We start from the raw sequence: 10,312 nt of genomic DNA on the forward strand, positions 1-10,312 counted from the left end.
GTTCCCTCTAAATTATTATTATTTCATAATTTGAGAAGTGAAGGAAATAGGTAAAAAATGAAGAAGGAAGAAGAGATAAGATTCAGAGGAAAAAGGAAGAGTAACTAATTTAGTTTACAGTATGAGTAGAATTATCAAAGTGGTAGAGAATAACCTGAGTCATTTATTTCTGCTAAAACAAATAACATTATTTATCCTGCTGTTTAAACCACATAGATAGGACTTTGCTAGTCTATGTTGGGAAAAGTCAAATTGATATAAGGAATGAATACAGGAAATTTGGGGTTTTGCATTCTATCCACTATGAATAAATGATAAATTTCCTATTCATGCTCTCTCTCTCTCTCTCTCTCTCTATATATATATATATATATATATATATTTATATTTATATATAAACTTCATGGAAAAATGAATTCACAAAAGGAATAAAATATTTCATCAAGTTGCCATAAACAACATTATTTCTCTACTTGGTCTTTCCACAAAAAAAGGCAAAAAAGTGGATGACATATTTCTCAAAGGAAAACAAAGATTTAAGATAAAACATCCATATTATTCATATTCTTAGTCTGACTATAAAGATTGCTAAAGTTAAGTTTGTGAGGAAGAGGGCCTTTTAAGAGTTGTCTTAATTTTATTTCCCAAATAATGAAATATGAGGGACAGATTTTAACATGTTAAACAGATGTTAATTCAAATGTAATTTAGTGTATGATTTAAAACAATTTACATTTAAGTTAATATGTTTTCTTCAACTTGGGTGGCAGTTAATTTGCTAATGTTGACTCTAAAATTAATCAAAGAAAAAGCAGCCATGCTACATTCTTTTAATTATTTGGCATTAAAAACAGCTTTAACATGGGAAAACCAACAAGCCCTTGCTGCATTTGCTTTAGTTTCATTGTGTTAATAGCTATGGTGAGTCAGGAAACAAATTTGCAGCCCTTATCATTTAGCATTCATCCATACGAGACAGGTTGTCTTTTTTTTGATTCTCTGTTTTTCAGTGTATATTTCAGTGTATTTTTTGTAATTATCAATATTATTCATGAAATTTGAGTATCAACATAGTAGATATTTTGCTTTTTCTGAAACATTATAACTTTTCCTGTGCATATGTGAGGTATTGCTCCTTGCATCCCTATAATAATCTCTGAGTTTTTAGGTCTTTCATTTCATATGAATCAGACTTTGCATCAATTTTGAAAACTTTTTGTTGTACCCTGCTTCTTTCTACTGCTCTGACTGCTTACCAGGTTTTTAATTCTTTCCTCTTTTGACATCTGGGTTCTACATGACATCCATATGTTTCCTTATACATGTAACTGACTATGATACTGCATTTTATCTTGCTTTTCAATATATATGTATATATATAATACTTCTACATATTTTATGTCTCATCTATTCTAGTGATAGATTTTTCTATTTCTTCATGAGACCTACTTATTTTAATGATAACTTTTATGTAGTATAGTTTGATATCTCATACTACTAGGATCTTTCCTTTCTATTATCCTTGATATACTTGGCCTTTTGTTCCTCCATATGACTTTTACTATTAATTTTTTTTAATTCTATAAAATAATTGCATGGTAGTTGGTTGTGGTACTGAATAAGTAAACTGATTTAGATAATATTGTCACTTGTATAGTACTATCTTGGTCTTCTCATAAATAATTAATATTATACTAAACTGGTGAAATTAGAATATCTTTATGATATTTTAACTAAACCATAATATCCTTTACAAAAAAGAAAAGTTATTCTTTGCTTATGTTTATTCCCTTGACTTATATTTCTATCACTAACTGAAACAGTAGTAATGAAATATTTATCACCTTGCTTTTCCTCAGTTTTATTGGAAAGGCTTTAAATTTAAGCCTGTTACATATAATTATGGCTTTTGATTTTACATAGATATCACTTATGACATTTAGGAAAGATCTAAACTTTCCTAATTTTTCTTGCATTAACTGGGATATATTTGTATCTCATTAAAAGCTTTTTCTTCATCTATTGATATAATCATCTAATTTTATATAGTTTGTGTTTTTAATTGACTATTATGATGATGGTTTTCCTAATATTGAACCAATACTGAATTTTCCACTTAAATCCAAACTTATTGTCAGCTATCTTTGTGATATACTGCTGTAGTCTTCTTGTTAATGTTTTAGTTTTTTGCATTTTTTTTAAAAAATCAGTATTTATTAAGTATATTTTATAGTCTCTATCTTTGTTTCAATATTCCCTATTCTGAGACCATATTTGTATCTCAGAAGAAAATTGGGTAGGATGTTCAGCTAATCTGTTTTAAAAGAAGCTTATAAAATATGGAAATTAATTATTCTTTGGATATTTGGTAGAATTTGCTTTTAAGCCCTATGGCCCCAGATATTTCTTTTTTTTAACTTTGATTTCATTTATGGCATATTTTTTTTCTCAAAAAAGAAAAAAATTCTCATTCTGTTTATTTGAATATTTTACACTTTTATAAATATCCTTCCATTTAATTTAGATTATCAAGTATCTTAAAAGCTAGTTGCACAAAATAGTTTCTGATTTTTTTTAAACCCTTACCTTCTTTCTTGGAGTCAATACTGTGTACTGACTCCAAGGCAAAGAGTGGTAAGGGATAAGCAATGAGGGTTAAGTGCCCAGGGTCACACAGCTGGGAAGTGTCTGAGGTCAGATTTGAACCTAAGACCTTCTGTCTCTAGGTGTGGCTCTTAATCCGCTGAGCTACCCAGCTGCCCCCAGTTTCTGATCTATTGCTAATTCACTTTTAAATACTTTAATACTAATAATTTGGTTTGCCATTTTCACTTTTTAAGATGAGCTTAGCTGATTAAATTTATTTTATGTTTTTCCAAAAAAACTGGTTTTATTTTGTAATTCAAATTTTTACTTTCAATTTTATTGATCTCTTCTTTGATTTTAGAATTTGTTTTGATGTTTAATTGAGTTTTCTTAATTTGATGGTTTTATAATTTATGTGGTATCATTCTCAACTCATTAAACTTCTTTTTCTCATTTTGTCGATAAAAATATTTAAAAATTAAAAAAAACCCTCCCTCAATAACAACTCTGTACCTCCTCCCCAAATTTTTGGTATGTTGTTGCATTTTTGTTATTAACTTCAATGAAATCATCTATTGCCTCTATTATTTGTTCTGTGAAACATTCATTCTCTAACATTTAGTTATTTTGTATCTGAATAATTTTATTTTTTCCTAAATGCTACCTTTTTGGATATATTTTTTTTGGTATTTTAGTCCATAAAAGTTAATTTTTTTTCTTTTCTGCATTTGTTGTAAGATTTCCCCCTTTAATTCTCAATAAAATTTTGTAGAGGTGTCATAGGAAGTTGAAAATATGAATACTTTACCTAACTTTTTGAAAATGCTATTTGGTTCCTAAATTACTTTCATATTTATATTTAGTGAGCTTTTGTCTATGTCTAAAAGAAGTATATTAAGTGGCCCACCAAAATTAAAGATCAACTTTCATTTTCTCACAGTAACCCAATTAATTTTTCACTAGAGTGGTACCTTGACACATGAGTTTAATTCGTTCTATGGCCAAGCTTGTAACTCAATTTGCTCCCACTTAAGTTAATGGAAATGCAATTAATCCATTCTAGCCTCCAAAACCCACACACATTTTTTTGTTTTATATTCTTTTAAATATGAAAATGTACTTTATAAGTAACAAATAAATTTGTAGATAATAAGAAAGAATGTAAAAAATACTTGCTTATGAAATGTTATTTACCTTCAAGGCAATAGAAGATGCTGGTAGGGAAGGGTTTTTTTGGTGTGCTAGCACTTAGCATAACAACTTACTCTCTAAACATTTTAATGTGCAAAGTGAGTGTCATTACACAACTCTAACACATGACCTGTTGTAACTTTTTCTGGGTGTGTCTTTTCAATAAACTGTTTAATTTTTTTTCCCAAACCCTCAAACTTCCTTAATCTCACTTGTACTGGTTACCTCATCCACCTTGGACTCCTCCCCACCAATTTCCTACAAAACTCCATATGGTGCTGCTGCTGGAACTCCTTCAATTCCTACATCATCAGGACCCATGGTTAAAAGTTAAGAAATTTGCCCAAAAAACTGATGATAAAGACAAAAATAAACAAAAACAATTCAAAACAGATGCTCGCCCGGCCAGATAAATACTGAACTAAATGAGATAGTTTCATGTAACTTGTGAAACCAAATATTCAGCAGACTATCTAGTGGAGGGTGGGAGACGTTCAATGATTCAAATATCCATTGTGAGGGCAGCTGGGTAGCTCAGTGGATTGAGAGCCAGGCCTAGAGACGGGAGGTCCTAGGTTCAAATCCGGCCTCAGACACTTCTCAGCTGTGTGACCCTGGGCAAGTCACTTGACCCCCATTGCCCACCCTTACCACTCTTCCACCTATAAGTCAATACACAGAAGTTAAGGGTTTAAAATAAAAAAAAATCCAATTGTGATTGTGATATATATCAAATTGTGACTTAAAGCAAAAAATCCAGATCATGATTGCTTGTGTGTCGAATTGCTGATGACTTTGGGTACATGTGGATCAAGGTACCACTGTAATTAGATGCTTCGGCCAATTGATATATGTGTTAACCATTAATATTAATTCAATGCCTGATATCTGTCAGCATAATATACTTTTCTTATTTATCTCTTTGAATTAAGTGGATTTTTTTACTGTTACTTTGCTTGAGTCCATGATTTTTACTTCTCTTTTTTTTTTTATTTGAGATGAAGCATAGTAGAGAAATTTTAGCAGGTTGTTGCAACAATCTAGGTCAAAAAATGATGAAAACCTAAACCAACGTAGCATTTGCATGGAATGGAGGGGCCAGATGGAAGACACACTGAGAAGTCAGAAATGGCAACTGATTAGATATGTGGAGTGATGAAGAGTGAGAAGGCCAGGATAAATGAAGCAACAGTTAAAGATTTTGCCCATGTTGCATTTGGGGGTTACGTCTCTTGTATTGCTTGTATTGCTGACATCCCAGAATGATACTGTAAGTAGCAATATAAAAAATATGCTGTAAACTAATGAAGACTTTCTGTAACATTAAAAACAAAAGAAGAAAAAATTTTGTGCAAGTTTAAGTTTAAACAACAATGTCTTTATCTTCTATTTTATTAAATGAACTATTAATACTTCTTGCTTTATATTCTAAATCTCCTATGCAGATTTTTAATATTCCTTCTCATTCTAATATTTGTTCTTCAGATTTATGTTTATTATCTATTAATCTGACTGACTTCATTGATTATATTATTTGCTACTTTCATTTACTTTTAGACCATTTAACATTATTTTATAATTTTATTTCTTGCCTTTTTTCTAACAATATAATTGAAGTAAATTATTTTAATTAATTTATTTTCTAATTTCATTTCTCCTTTGGCACTTCTCACCTTTCCTGCCTTCTTATATCTTACTCCTCTCCACATTTTCTGCCATCTAATCATAATTGCCTAATTGTAATTCTTTAACCATGAAAATCTATCACCCAACTCCATGATTTTGTCTTCATTGCCCACTCTACCTGAAATACCCGTCCTCCTTTCTTTTGTCTCTTAAGTGTCCTTGGCTTCCTTTAGATTTAAATGAAAGCCTAACTTTTACAAGGAGCCTTTCCCATGCCAGGAGCTGGTACCATACTTTTTCTTATTATATACTATGTGCTCTAAATAGCCATTTAATATTTCCTACTTTTATATATATATATATACACACACACACATATATCCCATCTTTAGAAAACGTGTTTTATGAAAGCAGACTTAGTTTTGCCTCTTTATCCCTAGATTTCTATATGTTCCCATATATAATTCCACACATTCTTATGTAATCCTATGTATTCCTAGTGTTTGCAATTGTACTTGGTACACAGCAACCACTTAATAAATACTTGTTGACTAATTTTGGAAATTATCAATGATAAGGAAGAATTAATTGGATAAAAAAGTCATAATACTAGGAGTCCTCAACATACCATTATTAAATTCGGGTGAATCAATTGGAAAAAAAGATTAACTATAATAAGATCACACATTTAAAATGCTTAATAAGTATGAATGAATAAATATATGGAAATAAGTAAATGTGAAAATTAGGAAATACACAAAATTTCTAAATATACATAGAACACTTCAAAATTGATCAATTTGTATCATAGATTATAATCACCTACTATATGAATTTAATAATTTAGCTATTGTGCAAGAAATATTTTTGAACCATCAAGTAAAGAAATCAAATTTTAAAATATAGAGAATCAGTTTGGTATAATAGACAGAAGATCTTGTTTCAAGTCCTGACATTGACATATATATTATAGAGGTTCTATGATCAGGTACGGCTTACTAGCAGTGATGTTTTGTATCCTATGAACCATTTTCTTGTAACTAAATTAGATATCAAATTGTTTATTAATTTCTTAATTATCTGTCTGACTCTCTCCAATGACCAGATGATCTAGTTAACTGTTAAATCATCATTTCTCTTTGGGGGACTGATTTGCAATTCAAAGTCAAAGATGAGAAACAGTCAGCTCCAATATTCACAGAGCATTCATTTGAAAGAAGGCATGAAGAAACATTTATTTGTGTCTTTTGGTAGAAATTCTAACCTTGGAAAAATAACAATGATGTCTCAGTATTATCAAGTATGATTTCAGCTTCTGAATTAAAAAAATATTTATTTTTCCTTGCTGACCTCCTTTCACTACATTTCTTTTTCACAGTCTTTTCCACAAAGCAATGGATCCACAGTAGGTATCCAACACCAGCTTCCTTTAAAAATTATTTTTATTTATGTTTTATTGAACAGCTTAAAATGATTTATGATGTAGACATTTTAAGAGTTTACCACTAAATCAAATTCTGTTCTAAAAATACAAACTTGCATATGCATGCAGAATGAATAAAAGCCCATTCTAAATCAGGAGCCAACTTGCTTCCTCTCAGAAAGTACAATAAATATTAAGACCACCTTCTAAACACAATTACCAGAAGTTATAGAACTAATTTAAAATTCTCAATCAGGCAGTTAGAATAAAAATCTTATTGTTTTTGAACAATGAATAAATGAAACTTGTGTTTAAAGCAGAAAAGGACCTACATAGTAAAACCATGTACAGAAAAATAAAACGTACATACTCTGAGAAATTGTTCTGTACTCTATTGGGGAAATCACGCAAAATTATTAATTTTTTCTTTGATTCTTTCTCTTGAGTCTTTGAAAATAACATCTGTTCAATTTACAAAAAAAAGTGGTTTGTAGAGCTACAGTGGCAAAAAGAAAAGCAACTAATATGTTTTCTTCTGGAAAAGACAGCAAATGGAGTGATTCTCTTCCAGAAATATAAAGCTTTTAAAAAAAGAATTATAAAACTTTATCTAATCATAAGCAGATAAGGAATGGATTAATATGAATACCTGATAAATTTAACTATATCTCACACTTAAAATACAGGTATTTCCAAAGTATGTTTCATTGTTTTAGTACTGTCCAACTTTCTGTGGCACTATTTTCAGTTTTCTTGGCAAAGATACTGGAGAAATTTGCCACTTCCTTCTCCATCTTAGTTTATAGATGATAAATTGAGGCAAAAATGATTAAGTAACTTTCCCAGGGTCATACAACTAGTATCTGAGGGCAGATTTGAACTTAGGAAAGAGGAGCCTTCTTGACTTCAGGCTTGAAACTCTCTCCATTGTTCCACCTAGCTGCCCTCACAAGACAATGCTTGTCCTTAAAATTCCAGTTTGCAATTTAGTTTAACTGGCTTATATACAGTTTTAAGAGTGTTCTTCAAGGTAAAAATGTGAGTTTGTAAGAGAGGATTATCAATCTCCTTTACAATATGTCCCAGGCATAAAGTTCTGTATAGTAGGAAAATCTTGAACCCCTACAGACTGCATTGCCCAGAGTTCCTTTCTGTATTATCTAGAATGCTTTTCCTTTTGTTTACATTTGCATGGTCACTTTTGTGTAAGTTCTGAGGCTCAGCCTCATTCTTTCTCTTTTGCTCTGGCCAGTGGGCTGAATAACTAGATGTCTTACTTTAGTTATTAATAAATATTAAATATAATATTTAGTCATTGATTATTATTTTTAAAATCCACATTTATGGCTTATCAGGACAGGATAGAATTATAAAAATCTTTCCACCCAATCCTTTCCCCCCCCCCCCACTGTTATAGGGTTGCAAATGGTGAATCCCTGGGTTCCGGAAGGAAACCATTCTCAAGAATGAGAGGACTCCAAATTTAGCTTAAAAGTAAAAAGAAAGATTTATTAGAAAGATAGGATTAATGGCTAGCAAGACAGCATGAGTGGAACAGCCATGGGAGGCTGCTCCAGAGTACCCCAGTTCTCACCCTCCTGTATCCTTTCCCTTAGTGTGCAAGTGACTCCTTGCACTCAGGCATTCAGTGGGTGCAGGGTCCGTCCGAGACCCTCAGGATTTAGACTGTCCACCTGCATTCCCGAGGTGTATCTCTTTGTCTATCTCAACTTAAAGGAATTCCAAGGACAATGGTCTTTGCCTTGGGAGTCACCAGGGCAGGAAGGGGAAGAGAATGCCACTCTGAAGCACCAAGACTAGGTCTATGGTAATCTTCAAAGTAAAGGCAAGAGTTTATAAATTAAGGCAACACATTTAATCAAGGACAAACTAAGATTAAGGATGGGAATAGGGTTTACTACACTTAAAAGGTAAGGGCAAACCACAGGGACAGGGGAAGGACTTGACTACACTAAACTAAGACCTAAGCATAACAGGGCCCAGGGAAAAAGCAGGACAGGAGTGAGTATCCTCACAGCAGCAGTGTTCAGCATCACTCCAGCGATGTTTCTGCTCCTCCTGATCACCAGCTGCACTCTTCCAGGTGGGTAGATTCTGGGAGCTGACCCAGCCCAAAGTTGACCTGTAACTCAGGTTGGGATTTAGCAGTCTCTACCAAAATCTCCAAGTAGGTGATGGTCTTTCCATAGGATCTCTGGTAAACTGGTGTCTCTGAGGGTCAGTTGCAGCTTGACCCAACCACCATGGAGTTCCTGCTTCTTCATTCCATTTCGGAATCCTCCAGCCCTTCCTGCTAGGTCCAACACTAATGCTAAATTAATAGCTAAATAATCCTCATGACTCTATAAACAAACCCCATTCAGCCTTTTTTTTTTTAATTTCTAGAGGACAAAATGCTATTGCAAAGTATGCTTGAATCTCTGCAGTTTGAATTCCTTGAGCTCACCAGTGCATATTGGCTGTGCTTGATTTTTCTTACTAGCAGTTTGTATCTTCATTGGTTATTTACCATCCTCCTTCCTTCCCCTCAAGAAGAATATGCAGAAAGCTATTCTGTTTAAACTAGAAGCCAAACTGAAATATTTTGACAAAGTTTTGAAGTCTCAAATGCTCAATGCAGAATTCTCCCTCATTATGATGAATTTGGGAGCTCTGACAAACAAAATGCAAATGGATGATACATACTGAGGAGGAGAATGAATCTTAAAGATATATGAGAGGGGGCAGCTGGGTAGCTCAATGGATTGAGAGCCAGGCCTAGAGACGGGAGGTCCTAGGTTCAAATCCGGCCTCAGATACTTCCCAGCTGTGTGACCCTGGGCAAGTCACTTGACCCCCTTTACCACTCTTCCACCTATAAGTCAATACACAGAAGTTAAGGGTTTAAAAAAAAATTAAAAAAAAAGATATATGAGAGTTCATTGCTTGCTAACTATTTGAGTTTTATCTCCCCTCCCTCATAATGGATAGTCTATTGGAATTGGTAAAAAGCGTTTTGACTACATTACTTGTTATTTTCTTATGTTATTGTTTTTGTTGATTTCTTTAAGATTTAATTTTTTTAAGTTTACCTGTATTAATCTCATTCTGTTATATGATTCTTTACCTGTACCGTTTCCCTATGATTTTAACAAACAACATATCATTGTAAAAAGTCCATGAACATCTAACACAAAAAAAATTTTTAAGTTGTAAAAGCTCATAAGTTTTATGTATCCTGGATTTGCCATCTTAAATATTGAGATCACATGTTGCTTATACAACCTTGGAGAATATAATGACTTAAGAATTTAAATTGAAATTTTATAAGACGTTTTTAGAAATAACTTTTGATACCTTGTACCTACTGAATGGATGATAGGCATATATATATATATATGTATATATACACACACACACATATATATATGTATCTATTCGTGTTTGGAATAGGATTCATGCCAATATTTATTTGGAAAAAAAAGT

Source organism: Gracilinanus agilis, chromosome 5 (genome assembly GCF_016433145.1).
Source record: "Gracilinanus agilis isolate LMUSP501 chromosome 5, AgileGrace, whole genome shotgun sequence".
Taxonomy (NCBI): Eukaryota; Metazoa; Chordata; class Mammalia; order Didelphimorphia; family Didelphidae; genus Gracilinanus; species Gracilinanus agilis.